The sequence below is a fragment of the Pseudophryne corroboree genome, chromosome 5 (genome assembly GCF_028390025.1).
Source record: "Pseudophryne corroboree isolate aPseCor3 chromosome 5, aPseCor3.hap2, whole genome shotgun sequence".
Classification (NCBI taxonomy): domain Eukaryota; kingdom Metazoa; phylum Chordata; class Amphibia; order Anura; family Myobatrachidae; genus Pseudophryne; species Pseudophryne corroboree.
The window spans coordinates 269,305,558-269,320,774 of record NC_086448.1 but is presented as its reverse complement, the minus strand read 5'-3'; the positions used below and the strand labels follow the sequence as shown (position 1 = coordinate 269,320,774).

Sequence of the window (15,217 nt, the reverse complement as noted above, 5' to 3'; positions counted from 1 at the left end):
ACTATAATTATATACTGGTGGTCCCCACAATGCCGCACACTGAGCACAGATATTTGCAGCACACTGAGCACAGATATGGAGCTTTTCAGGCAGAGAACGTAGATATTTGCAGCACACTGAGCACAGATATTTGCAGCACACTGAGCACAGATATGGAGCTTTTCAGGCAGAGAACGTAGCCACGTCCTCTCCATTCAATCTCCAATGCACGAGTGAAAATGGCGGCGACGCGCAGCTCTTTATATAGAATACGAATCTTGCGAGAATCCGACAGCGGGATGATGACATTCGGCCTCGTTCGGGTTAACCGAGCAAGGCGGGAAGATCTGTGGACCCGTGTAAAATAAGTGAAGTTTGGGGGGTTCGGATCTTGACGAACCGAACCCGCTCATCTCTAGTTTTCATATATGGCGAATTGTGCACCGGTGTCAGTGCATGGAAGACTCCTAGGAGCTCAGTCACATCACACAACCATGGGCTGCAAAAGGCATTATGGTGGGCATGTGTGATGTCATCAATGATGAGCTCCTGCAAGAGCTGTGTGAAGAACGTCAAGAAACACTTCAATGACGTGACGACGCGCATCCTGAAAGCGAAGCTGGCAGAGGAGCTGCTGGCATCGAGCAGGACGGGTGGTGGCCAAGCAGCACCCATCCACTACACATCCTATAAGGAGGACCTGAGCAGGTGATACCAACTGAAATCCTTCCTGGCACCCATATCAAGGACACAGACCGTCCACCATTCCAAGGCCGACCTGATGAGTAACCAGATTTTTACCCTTTAGTTGTACCAACCTATTTCAGTCTGAGCATAGTGTTATACCCTTTTTTTTAGTTTGATAAACTGTTACTGATTAAATACCACTAATGTAATCCCAAAATGATGATGAGTATGAGGAACCCTAGCAGAGGAACTGCCATTTGCACATGTGTACAATGTTCACCCTTTTTGATTTCCTACTTTAGATGGGCCACAGAAGCGGCATTCTTCCCAGGCTGCTAAAAGTCAACGATGTGAAACCGACGACAATGTGGCTGGTGAGTCTTAAACATGGGAGTACTGTAACTATACTGGATGCAAGAGGCGCCACTGCTATGAGGCCCGGAGACATAGGGAGGCCCGGACCCAGGTTATAAAGTTGTATACCAATTTCCCAGATTTGTCTGGCCAGCAAAAATTAGGTGACATTACATTTTCATTGAGAAGTGTGTGCAGTGAATGTTATAATGGTAATGCTGTAATGTGTTATAAATAATGTGATATACTCATTGTAATGTGAAGGACACTATGCTACTTAATATGAACTGGGGCAATTTAATGTTGCACAATAAGAAATTAACTAGGGCACTATTATGAGGCATCAAATTAATAACTGCTGCGGAGAGGTGTCTCTTAAGAAGTAAACTTCCCATCCAAAAATAACTTGAAAACCATGCTTGTACAGTAGTGTGATTAAAACAATAACTTAATGATGTAACTACTGTAACCATTTGTGCACAAGTATGGATATACACAATAATGTGGGCGCTCCAAAAAGATATATTTGCAACAGCTGCTGGTTTTGTAAATACAAATTTTATTTATATTATTCCCGGGTAATTACTATATAACTTAGATCCTATATATATCACAGTATAAAAACAATCATCAAATTAGTAAAACATTTAAAAGACTAATGTCCAAACGCTCAGAACTTGCTGGCAATCCTGAAGATAACTGGTGATTAGTGTAATTAATATGCATATGCCGGCTGTTAGTGATCGTTAGTACTTATAACACAGTTTTGAGCTCAATAACGAATTAGTAGAAGCAGTTCATTGCTTTATAAAGCCTGTTATACTTCACCAAGTCCGGACTGGTCATATGTGGATCCGGTGATATGTAGCATATACTGCAATCAGTTGCTGTCCACGTCTGTATTGTATCCGTGGGTGGATCTCGCTCACTCTTGTTGGCTAACGGACAGGCCACTCAGCGGCGGTTCCCCAAAGCTGGGGGCTTCTGCTTAGTTGGTAGTGGTCTGCACCTTCCTGTGCCACTTACTTGCCGAGAGGAGCGGTAGGGGCAGCAAGCCCTGAGCTGCAGGAGACGCTGTGTTTGGCCGCGATCAGTGGCTTCCGGGTTCGGAGCTTCCGGCTTCCGGTTGCGTTCCACCTGCGTTCCACAGTCAAAATTCAGTCAGCTGACGCGTTTCTCCGCCTCTCAAAGGGGCGGTTTCATCAGAGGTATGGATATATACAATTGTTAGGGGGGACAAATGACTAGGTATAGGTTTTTTTGTTTTAAGTATGAAAACAACATTAATATCCACTTTTCAGGTCCTCCTTGTGCACCACCAAGATCGGTCATCATTCAGGAGTTCACGCATCAGGATGAAATAATACTCATGCCTGTTCCATTTGATCCGGCAAAGGACACTGCAGCAACCTTTATTATGGACTTGTCCGAATAACAGCAAGCTCCGCCAGAGCCGACACCCACACCCACACCTCAATCCACCCCGTCTGTTGAAAAGGTGGCACAGTCCCTGGAGAACTTTCTGTAAATCCAGGTGGACTTTATGGCCACTCAGACACAATGGATGAACGCCGTCAGTAGCCAGTTGTGCAAATTAATGAATGTCACCAGAGTGGCACAGGGCACAAGAACAAGAATGGCCCATTACATTGATATGCACCTGTTAGAGGTTAGTCAGGCTCTTAGGGGCCAAATGGAGGCACTTATCAGACTTCAAAGGAGCTTGCAGGCCAAAGGGCAACAATGGCAGCTCACAGCTAGCAGTCTCCCAACCACTCCAACAACCAGTCCCCTAAGGCGCAATGTGTGCACACAAGGTGGGCTAGCTAAAGGCCTAGGTAGTGGCAGAGGTAGCACAGGCCCAAAACAATAATTCTGTTTTTTTCTAATGTTATCATTTACATATTTATGTTGTATTTGTGATACTTTTTTTGTTTAGTAAATCTTGATTACAAAATACTGTATATATTTTTTTTTTAATTAAGATAAGTTTATATTTGTATTTAGGGGTTTAATTAGTGATAGTGGCCTTTTACTGAGTTTAAAAATGTTTTACAGTAATGTGCTCCATTGAACTCACCAGCCAGAAGCAGGAGTATTATTTAGGTTTTTTTTTAAACTAATTTTGGATGCGAGTTTGGGCAAGGTGAGAAAATGCGAGTTTAATGTGAGTTTGCATGTTCTCGCAGCCGATTACATGTGCGAGTTTCACACGCACGTTTTTTGAGATAAACTCACACCTTTTTAAAAGTCACACCCTATTACATTTATCCCATGATCTTCTCAAATTTACTAAAATCTATTTGTAAAAAAAATACTGGAGGGAACCCTGCAATAATAACGACATCTTCATGTGGTGTTATTGGGGCTTCTCCCCTTTCACCTACTCTAGCTCAGCCATCTAGAACCTGCTGGCAATGAAAGCAGAGCTCTGTGCAGGCACCTGTGATGAGCCATGTGTGTCTGATAGACCACAGGTTAATCACAGATTATAACAAAAAAGTTAGAATAAAAATAAAATCACTTACGTCCACCCTGGGACTGTGATCAGTGATCCAGTGCTGTTGCTAGACTTCACTGAGCCCTGTGCCGGCCACACTCCGAGCTCTACCCCGGTCGATTATGTCATGGAGGGGGTGGGGCCATTGACATTGGTAAGTGCAGAACGGCGCAGAGCGTTTTCAGTATGCTCTGGGGGGATAGGCGTTTCTATAATGGGTGCAGTGTGTACGGTACACACGGGCCCCAAGATTCAGAGGGGGGCCCACACCGCACCCATATAATATACTTAACCCTCCGGATTCCCGCAGAGGCGGCCCTGCACTGCGAGCACGAATCACTTGGAAAATGGTCACCACGGTCATTTCCGAGTGATTCCCAGAGACCTGCGTATTTATGAGTCTACGAGCTGCCGGAGAGGAGGGGGCCTGCAATGGAGGCTGCACGCTAGTCCCCTTGTCTCTTAAAATGCACCTGTCTGGAGGGCTGCACAGACTGCAGTGTGTCTGCCCAAAATGTCTAAAGGACAGGCTGGGCGGCAATGCAGCAGAGATTCTGGTTGCTATTCAAGGCACTCTGCTAGCCAGATGCATGGACTTGGGGGCAGGGACGGTGCCGCCCACAGAGCACTGTGCTCTGTGCGGGTGTAGTATGGCTGACCGGCGGTCTCCTGACCGCCGGTCAGCTTACCGACGCCGGGATCCCGGCAGCATACCGACGCCGGGATCCCGGCGGGGAGAGGCGAGTGCAGCAAGCCCCTTGCGGGCTCGCTGCGCTCGCCACGCTGCGGGCTCGGTGGCGACCTACGGTCGCCACGGGTTCTATTCCCACTCTATGGGTGTCCTGGACACCCACGAGTGGAAATAGTCCCTGTTGGTCGGCATGCCGACCATCGAGATAGTGGGTGTCGGGAAGCAGCAGGAGGTCATGTGACCGTCGGTCTCCCGACCGTCGGTCACATGAATACCACCCCTCTGTGCAGCCACACATGTCACACACCCCTGGTTATGGCCCTGCAGTGATCCAATCACTATGCTCTCTTTGACCATAGTCATCTGATCTGTAAAGTGAACTGAGCTGCAGTGAAGTCCTGGCCAGCATCTCGGTTTACTGCATGGAACAGATGACTGTGGTCATAGAGAAGGAATACAGGATCAGATGACTGGAGTTTACAGATCACCAGTCCTGGGTTCAGGTAAATGTTTTACTTAGCTTAGCGGCAGGTGGGAAGAGGGTATGCCCAGGCATAGTCTTAGGGTTTAAAAAAAAAAAAAAATTAAAATACAAGAAATTCAGGGAGAGGATTCGCAGGGACAGAGCTTTCATGCAAACTCTGTCCGTGCATGCGATATTTAATACATTGTTTGTGATGTATTCAAATATCGCATTGCGAATTTGGGCAATTTTATCATATCCAGAGGCGGATTTAGACCTCAGTGGGCCCTAAGCAAGACACCGATCTGGGGCCCCCCTTCCTCAGACAATCCATAGCACTATATTTTCGCTCCAGAATTATGCCCCTTACATTATTTATTGTTATTTCTCAGGAGTGTGTGATCTCCTGTGTGATCTCCTGTACTAGACATTTTAGCGCTGTGTGCAAGACACCGCATCAGCGTCCCCCCAATACAAAATCGTGCCAGTGCTTGCCTTAGGCGCGCACCCAAAAATATAGGGGCATGGCTTCATGGGGAAGGGGTGTGGCAACAAAATAAGACTAATTCATATTACGCTGTACAGAAGTCTCCATTGTTTAAATTACGCCGCACAGTAGCACCACTTATACACATTACGCCAGGTAGAGCCTCGTCACACATTACGCCAGGCAGAGCCCCTTTCACACATTACGCCAGGTAGAGTCTTTTTACACATTACGGCAGCAGAGTCCCCCTTTGTTACACATTAGGCAGGCAGAGTCCCCCTTTTTTACACATTAGCCAGGCAGAGTCCCCCTTTTTTTTTTTACACATTGAGCAGTCAGAGTCCCCCTTTTTACACATTAGGCAGACAGAGTCCCCCTGTTTTACACATTAGACAGGCAGTCCCCCTTTTTACACATTAGGCAGGGGGAGTGAGAGAGGGAGGGGGGGGGAAAGAAAGGGAGAGAGAGAGAGAGGGAGAGACTTGCCTGCCATCGGGGGAGCCTCCACTCTTCCTGTGAGCCCACAGCACTGGGGAAGTCACCGCTCTGCTCCTAGAGGCCGGTGCCATGAGACAACAGCATGGGAGGGAGGGGAAGCAGCTACTCCTACAACAGCGCCAGCGGGGTAGACTACAGCATGGAGACCACAGCCTGGCAGCAAATCTATATCACACGCTGACAAGGTTGCCGGGCGCTGCAGCTTGTCGGCTGCACACTGGTCTCCCCTGTGCGGGGCGGCCCTATGCGGCATGTGTGTATGCCAGTGGATGCGCCCACAGTGCAGCTACACTGTGGGCAATGCACCGTTGGCTCACACGTAGTTACGGCTATGGTGATCTCTACAGCTATTACTACAGTATGTAATAGGCTTCATCCTCTGTTATCAGCCCTGTCTGACTCTTAAAGTGACCGAAGCCTTCTATCCCACTCCCCGTCCCCATACCCGATTGTAGCAGGAAGGAAGGCAAGCCCCTGCCCAGCCAGTGTAGGCCGCCCCCCAGTCGGTGTAGAATGTATCACTCCCTGTGATACATTCTACTCACCCCTCACTCTCACACATCCCCACCCACTGTCACACATACCCACTCACCCTTCACTGTCACACATTCCCACTCACTGTAACACATTCCTACTCAAACCGCACTGTTACACATTTCCACTCACCCCGCACTGTCACACATACCCAGTCACCCCTCACTTTCACACATACCCACTCACCCTTCACTGTAGCATATTCCCACTCACTGTAACACATTCCCACTCACACCTCAATGTCACACATTCCCACTCACCCCACACTGTCACATATACCACTCACTGCAACACATTCACACTCACCCAGCACTGTCACACATTCCCACTCACCATGCACTGTCACACATACTCACTAACTGCAGCACATTCCCACTCACCCCACACTGTCACAAATATGACCAGTCACCCCACACTGTCACAAATATGACCAGTCACCCCACACTGTCATGCATTCCCACTCACCCGCACTGTCACGCATTCTCACTCACTCCGCACTGTCACACATGACCACTCACCCTGCACTGTCACACATACCCACTCATCCTGCACTGTTACACATTAGCACTCACTGCAACACATTTTCACTCTACCGCACTGTCACTCATGCTCAGAGACCCCACTACAATCACAAATAAAGTTATGCGTCTCACTATGTGTCATTAGTATCCTCCCCCCTCCCCTCTGCCTGTCTATGCTGCATCCAAGGGTCGCCTCCCCTCCCCTACAATATACAGGCACATACAGTATACTCAAGCCAGCAGCAGGTATTTGCTATGGCTGTAGGTTGCTGGCTTTAAGTTTCAGTGACTAAGACCAGTCATGGGGGAAGATACAGGAAAAAGATCCCTTTCGCTCTCACCTGGCACAGGATGGACAGAGTGGCACCGTCAGAGCTCCTCCTTCTCCTGCAGCCTGCTTGCAGACATGGGCCCTCATTCCGAGTTGATCGCTCGCTAGCTACTTTTAGCAGCCGCGCAAACGAATAGTCGCTGCCCACGGGGGAGTGTATTTTCGCTTTGCAGGAGTGCGTCCGCTTTGGATGCATGGTGGTAAATCCGCCACTGATCACATCTCATCCGCACCTGAGATGTGGACTGTGATAAATGTCCCCCTTAGAGAGAAGAGTATTTATATTTGCAAAACAATTAACAGGTGATTCACTAATTTCTTGCATCTGTTAAATAAATGAACAAATTATCTGACTTTTATAAAAGTAGATAATAAAAACTGAACCTGTGCAACACTGAAGTTACAATTCCATGGAGCATGAATACTTTATTTTAACATTGTAAATGAATAAAGAAAAGCTTTAAAAAGTCCACAGTAGTGGACAAAACTACTGTAGCGGCCCCCTCTTACCGCTGGGATTTTTCTCTTACCGCTGCATGTTGACACTACAAGTCTGCTGACTCCTATACCAAGAGAACAGAGTAATGACTGCCTCCTGCTACCTACAGTGCTGTCTACCAACTAATATATTGGGTCCAGTGGAGCAGAGCAGTTACAGGAAGTGTACGGAACAAGCGCCATACCTTAGCAGTTTCCAACTGTCCTAGAGGAAGGGTATGGCTGGATACTGTATACTGTAGAGAGACCCTGGCTAGTCTCTATCTATATGTGATTATGCTAATAGCCACAGTGGGGAATACATCTTACCAGACTTCAGGAAACTGCATTATTTATTTCAAGTGGATCAGCATCTATAAAGAAGGTTTATTTTGATCCATGCGGAGGACAAGGATCCAATATATTTCTAAATACAGTACCATATAACAAGCTATAATATATATATATATATATATATATATATATATTTATTTTATCATGCTCTGGACATTAAATGAGTACTCATTTGAGCTTTTCAGAGTAACAGCAATTAATCAATCACTGTGTGTTCCATACAGGCTTCAGTTGACCACTCCTTATGTCAGTGCTCATAGTGGGGAGGTATTATACAGCGGTATGGCATGCCGCCACTTCGAGCACTGGGTATAGGGGTTTTCCTGCACAGCTGTGCAGACTGTTGGCAGCTCCGCTCAGTGCATTCAATTGTGCACTGAGCATCTGCTGAGGAGACTGACATTCTCCCTTCTTTCTCATTGGTGGAAAGAGGGAGCTCCACTCCACCCCACCCCACAGATCTGCCACCGCTGGGACCTGAGACTGCATCCCCCATCCACTCCCCTGTGTCTGAGAAGGGATGATGAGAAGTATAATTTTACACATAAATCCTCCAGCTGCCCCACGTGCTGCCGGCTAGTTTGACTTGCTGGAACTGGAAGATCGACTAGTTCGAAACCACCTCCTGACCACAGCACGTAAGAAGCCGGTTACAACAGGCTCTTTTCCGTGCGGCCAGTGTAAGGCATGTACACACATACTTCAAACCAATATGGTCACAGACAAGTATGGTCAATCAACTACAATATCACATTTCTTCAACTGTAATACCCAAGCGGTAATTTACTGCATTACTTGCAGCTGCAATATGAAATATGTCGGTATGACCACACGAAAACTAAAAGAGAGGGTCTTAGAACATCTGGGGAACATTCGAAATGCATCCAAAGATCTGGAACGGATGAGACAACTCACTACGGTAGCCAGACATTTTCATTTTCAACACAAAGGTCTAATGAAGGATCTCAAAGTCTTTGGCTTAGATCGGATTCACTTGGGCATACGAGGGGGCGACATGACCAAAGAATTGTACAAAAAAGAGAGCGAATGGATCTTTCGCCTCGGTACTCTAAGACCCCATGGACTGAATTAAAATATTAATTATGGTGCTTTTCTATAAACACTTTTTATTATGTTTATGGATCTCAAATGGATCTATTCTGCTTCCCTTCCACTTCATCCACCTTTACTAATGTAAAGGTTCCACGTCAACCCCTTAGACACGACACCATTTTGGTGCGGCACTACAACTTATTGTTCCTTATCTGCATCCCTTTTTACTTTCCCCCAGTCCTGCCCCTCATCCAGGACATACTTTCTCATCATCTAATGTCACCCCTATTGTCTAATCCAACCCCCCCTTCTATATTCTTCCAATTTCAGCTCACCCATTTCACACCACCCACCCCTTATTTACCTATTCAGGTGGTCCCCCCTATATCCGCCATCCTCGCCTCTTCCCAGGCTACCCCCGCCTCTCCCATACATTGTATATAACGTTTTTTTCACATCACCTTGGTCTTATCCCCACCTATCATCTTTTCCTTTACAGTTACATCACTTTGTCCCACACCCAAGGCCTCCTCATTTAGGGGGGCACCTCACACTATCTCTCATCTCCCAGTCCCTTCTCATCCTTCAGGTTCCCATGCACTTTCCCTTGTCACCCCTCAATTCATCAGTTATTCTACCCACCGCCCCCCTCACTTCATTTTACAGCATACCACAAGTCCATTCAACTTCTTCTTTACAATCCCCTCCAACTCACTCTCTCCCCCTCTTTTTCCAACCCAGGTCGTCCCCGCAAATATTCCACATTATCCCCTTTGCACCCCAGGCACAATCTCTTTCAGCACGTCCCTGTGAACCGATTATCAGTGTCACAGGTATGTCCCCTTTTCTCTTCTTCTTCGTTTTCTCTTTTCTTTTTCTCTTTTGTCCTATAAACCTCCAAAGATCTGGAGTGCGCCGCTCACACGTTCTCACCTAGAGCACCCCAATTCCCCAATTTCACATTCCCTATATTACTTATTTTCTCTCCTGACCTCCTTTAATAATCCTATGATCCCAACACTCCGGGTAGTATACACCTTTTAAGCTTAGCTTTCAAGCATCACATATCATCTCTATATTTGCATTCCATAATTTCCATATTTTTGTCCAGGTGTACCATAAGGGGCCACATGTCCTTGTCGTCCTATTCCTATGCCCAGATCAGCTTACCTAATGAAGTGCCCCCCCTTTTTCTCACAGCTTCTGCCATAAGCCTTAATACCTACCCGTAACACCGGCGTGACACCAATAGTGAGCACCAAAACACATATCTAATCTCTCATGGTATATAACATATCTATCTACCTCAATACCACTACTCAAGGTACTACCCAATACCGTTTCCTAACAGAGTGCCGCTCTCCGCACTATGGTTACCATACTACAGGGTGATTTTTCACATCAACCCCTGGCATACCCTCTTGCAATATGGCGCCGCTCCATGCACCGGGTTACCTTGGCGACAGGGAAGTTTCCATCGCGCATGCTTACTAGCGCAGCTTCCCTCGTTACCTTGATCCGATCACGTGCATGTGACGTCGGCCAGGAAGCGCTGGGAAGACGCTCCCACAGCTCACACACGTATCATCCCCACTAATCAGTAGGTACAATTTCATTGGCTGCTATACCAATTAACAAGGTTTTTAAACCTTATACTGAGATTGCTAATGCGAGATCCCGGAAGTGAACAAGCCCAACGGGCGAAACGCGTTTTCCACGGATCCCAGCAGGAGATTCTTCAATGGAGGTTCTTCTGGTCACCATTGGTTCCCGGATTTTGACACCATGAGTATCATTCTTAACATTCATATCTTTATGGTGACATGCGTATAATGTATTAGATATATTAGTGTTTATAACCTTTTGGGATTTCCCCTTTTCTTCATTAATCCTTATGTATGTAGGTTAACTAACCTGCTGCACATTAACACTAATATTTATCTTTATGGGGACATGTGTATAATGTATTAGATATACAAGTGATTATAACCTTGGGATTTCCCCTTGTTTTCAATAATCCTCATGTATATAGGTTAACTAACCTGCTGCACATTCTGTCACCAGCTTTCACCTGCAGCAGTACATTACACTGTTCCTATATCAACAGTGAATTGATATCACCATACTCATCGGTGCCCAGGTGCACTGTCCTCATATCAACAGTGAATCCGTATTACTGTACCTATAGGTGCTTATGCACTGAACATATCTGACATCTGTATTGTGATTCACTAATTTACCTGACGCCTTTTTTCATGTTATAATTTTTCCATATGTAGATACTCCTTCCCTCTTTCCTGTACACTCTTTTTTTCTTTTTTCCTTTTCTTTTTCTTTTTCTTCTTTTCTCTGTTTTTCTTTCCCATCTTCACTGGCCCACCCCCTTTTTCAGTGGACTCTCATCCACGATCCAGGGTGCACCACGTCACCAATGGTGACTGACTCACCTTGCCTAACGTGGAAAGCAGATCCACACATTTACCAGACCCAATTTTTTTCTATCATCTCATTCTTTCACCTTTCTCATATAGGTGCACTCTCATTGGTAGATATCCTCTCTACTATCATACCCCGCTGTCAATGCCCGATCTCGTCCGATCTTGGAAGCCAAACAGCGGTGGGCCAGGTTAGTACCTGAGAGGAGACTCCCTGGGAATACCTGGTGTTGTAGACAAGGATATTCCCCTTCATTTCAAGGGTGGACACCAACAGCAGTATCACCATTATTCACTCCTTCCCTTTCCCCCATCCCTCCACCCAATCTGGGTCTTCTCTTTGTCTTCTTTCCTTTCTAAATCTCACATCTACCTTTATACGTTCAGGAATGTATAAGATATGTTGACAAATTGTGCCATATGAAAAACAGGTGACCATTAATCTGTCCAGTATTGACCCTCTCAGTGGGTTTTCAAAGACAGCATTTTGGATCTTCCTGCTTGGTCTTATTAACACAGAATTTCTGTGCTGGTCAGGAGAAACGGTTGTCAGACTATCAGGTGTCTGCAACCTTTCTAATCTGTCTTATGTGACTATTCAGACCAGAACATTACTTATTTTTTCGCATATTTTTCTCTTTTGATATAACTATTAAAAAACAAAAAAATCTTGATCTCAGTGGGATACTATTTTAATTAATTGTCAAATAAATATATGTTTTAAATATCTTTCCGATTCGTATCTGAAGAATATCTTTTCTTTCTTCTCCTAAAGAGTGCGCCCACACAAGAGCTTTCTTTCTCTCCAGTTTTCAAGTACATGTACTTTCTAGCTCTGGGCGCACCACCAATAGGATTTACAATTGAAAGGTTTTTCCTTTCCAACAATTGTCCAATTTTTGGTTTCTCTTACTTTATTACAATTTATACCGGTGCCAGGTCGCTCTCTCTTTTTTTGTTTGGAACTGGAAGCCACCAGCTCTGCTATAGTGAATAACCACTTTCCACATGCAGCCAAATCTCTCCCAGGATCTATTCTGTGAGACCTATTGAGGAAGCCACACCACTTATACTTTTGAGATTGTTAAACCAGCTATATAATTCTTGAATTTCGTTGTACGTTGGTCAACATCCGAATCAGAAATAGTCTTGAATTTAAAATTGGACACCACACTTTAGGTAGTTTGCAAAAATGCCGACATATGGTTGTCAGCACTCCTAAGAGATTATAACCAATAGTATTCCTAGGCGACCCTGTAAGGATTTACGCCCAATTAGTTTTAAGGTCGTTTATACAAAACACCATTATCCAACCGATTACACATTTAAGAAGGAATACCTCTTAAGCTCTAATCAGGAGCCCTGATATAAGAGCTTCATCCACTAAGTCCAGATATAGGAGATTCTGAATAACCGTACATTAGAGGTTATGATCCTTTATATTAATTCATCATGAGCAAATTAGCCTTTTCCTATATTTGGTAGGTACTGTTTACATACCACATACATATAATTTTCCCAATTTAAAGTAGCAGTTTTTCTCAAATAGTCCACTATTTTTATTCCCCCCCCAAACAAGTTACCCCTGATGAAGTCGATAAGACGAAACGCGTTGGGTTTGTCAGTCAGAGAATCACAACCTAGTCTGTAAAGATACTCCCTGTCGAGCTCGCACCTTACAAAAGGTGAGGGGATATCTAGATTCCACCTTACAAACGTGTTGGCTGTGTACTCTTTTAGTTGCATTTTATTGACACAATTTTATACTTTGAACTGTGTATACGTTATTAAAATAACTTTTTACTAATTGGCCTGTTGGCCTCTTGTTTGGGTGACTATTTGGTGAGGGGTGTCTGTTACAGGTCCCCAGATTTAAATACCCTCCAGTCTACATTCCGACGAAAATAACGCTGGAAGAACTGTGTAATTACATTCCACTTTAGCGCACTTGGGAATTTGTGTTTATTCTTGTATGCTTTTGAGGTCTCCCAACAAAGATCTCTCCCGTGGTGCCGCTTCTAGGTTGGCGCGAGATAAAGATACTACTGTGTTTTATATATATATATATATATATATATATATATATATATATATATATACAGAAGAAAGTCCTGTACTCGCATCCAATTTTTCAGGGTGGGTGCTATCCCAACAGAACGAAGTCCGCTGAATATATTGGTGTCCACACAAGTGGCGGGTGCAATCTCACAAACGTACTCAAATTCTGTAGTAGATATCAGTTGTTCTTTATTGTAGCCTCATAAATCGACGTTTCGACCCTTCCACAAGGTCTTTTTCAAGAAAGGCAGTACGATATCTTTATTATTTCATGATGTACAAAGTATAAACAATGCCTAAAACGAATACAAAAATGAAAAAAGACTCAGCCTCCCAGGCCCCTTAATATTGGCAGAAAAACTGTATGAACTGGGCTTAAAATACCCTGTTCATATAGTGACTATGGTGTAAATTTAATATAATTCCACAAGACCACCTTCAACCAAGGTGTAATAAATCACCAAAAAGTGTTCAAAGGAGCCACCTTAGTCCCTACTGCAAGAATAGCGCTTATTCACCAAAGAGTGTCTTATTTCACCATTTAACCCACTCATGGGAACCAAGCTGATATATACTCTCATGCAAAACAAAAAACAAAGCGATCACTTACACATAGTCTTAAAAACGGGATCGCAATGTCCAGAACCTGTAGATTGCCAACATTGCATGTGGTCCTATGGCAGCTGCATGAAAGTTAACTGTTAGACAACGGGAAAACAAACTTCACCATTTCAAACAGGATGATATCCATATAAAATCTATCGTTACCTATAGCAATAGCTATGAAGATATGAAGCATCCTGGGGTCATATTTTTCACTGCGGCAACTCAGACAAACCTACTAAGAAAAAGTTGACTCTTCAAAGTGTACAAGTCTCACGACTTCAATCAGCACATCTGAACAAACAACGCTTACCGTGTACTGGAGCCTGCCATGTGTTCCCAGGACGCTTGCTAGGACCTGTCTGACCACGGAGGTATTTATACCCCCAGACCGGAAGTGCATCCTCATAAACAAATCGCTCCACAGCCAAAACAGCCAGCTCTATACGTGAAAAATGTCTACCAGCCACAGACACCCACTGGATGTCAGCTAACTACAGGGCGAGCGCCGCTCTCAGCCGGCATCTAAATCCGAAGCCTGCATGCTCAATCGCGTCTTGCGTTCCACTGAACCGGATGCATGACGCTGTGCGTTCCACAACTCCGGAAGTGGACGCCGTGTATCTCTAACACGGCGGACACTCCTCTACCATTCGTTCCCGCCCTGATACAATCGTAGGTGGTCGCGTCATGCGTTCCACTCAACGCAACCATAGAATCCTCAAAACAGGGCATTTCAGCAGTGACTATACGAGTATATATCAAGCAGCGCTTAGATTCTCATGTAAACTAATCAATCAGGTGTGTAATTTACTCAGCCCACTGGACCTATGCAGAACTAAGTGACTCAGGACCACATGCAATGTTGGCAATCTACAGGTTCTGGACATTGCGATCCCGTTTTTAAGACTATGTGTAAGTGATCGCTTTGTTTTTTGTTTTGCATGAGAGTATATATCAGCTTGGTTCCCATGAGTGGGTTAAATGGTGAAATAAGGCACTCTTTGGTGAATAAGCGCTATTCTTGCAGTAGGGACTAAGGTGGCTCCTTTGAACACTTTTTGGTGATTTATTACACCTTGGTTGAAGGTGGTCTTGTGGAATTATATTAAATTTACACCATAGTCACTATATGAACAGGGTATTTTAAGCCCAGTTCATACAGTTTTTCTGCCAATATTAAGGGGCCTGG

The 15,217-nt window shown here is 44.9% G+C and overlaps 1 pseudogene; it reads left to right on the top strand.

Annotated features, from left to right (window-relative positions):
• The first annotated feature begins 11,485 nt into the window (after positions 1-11,485).
• LOC134929789 (5S ribosomal RNA) lies at positions 11,486-11,603 on the top strand (annotated as a pseudogene).
• The last annotated feature ends 3,614 nt before the right edge of the window (positions 11,604-15,217 follow it).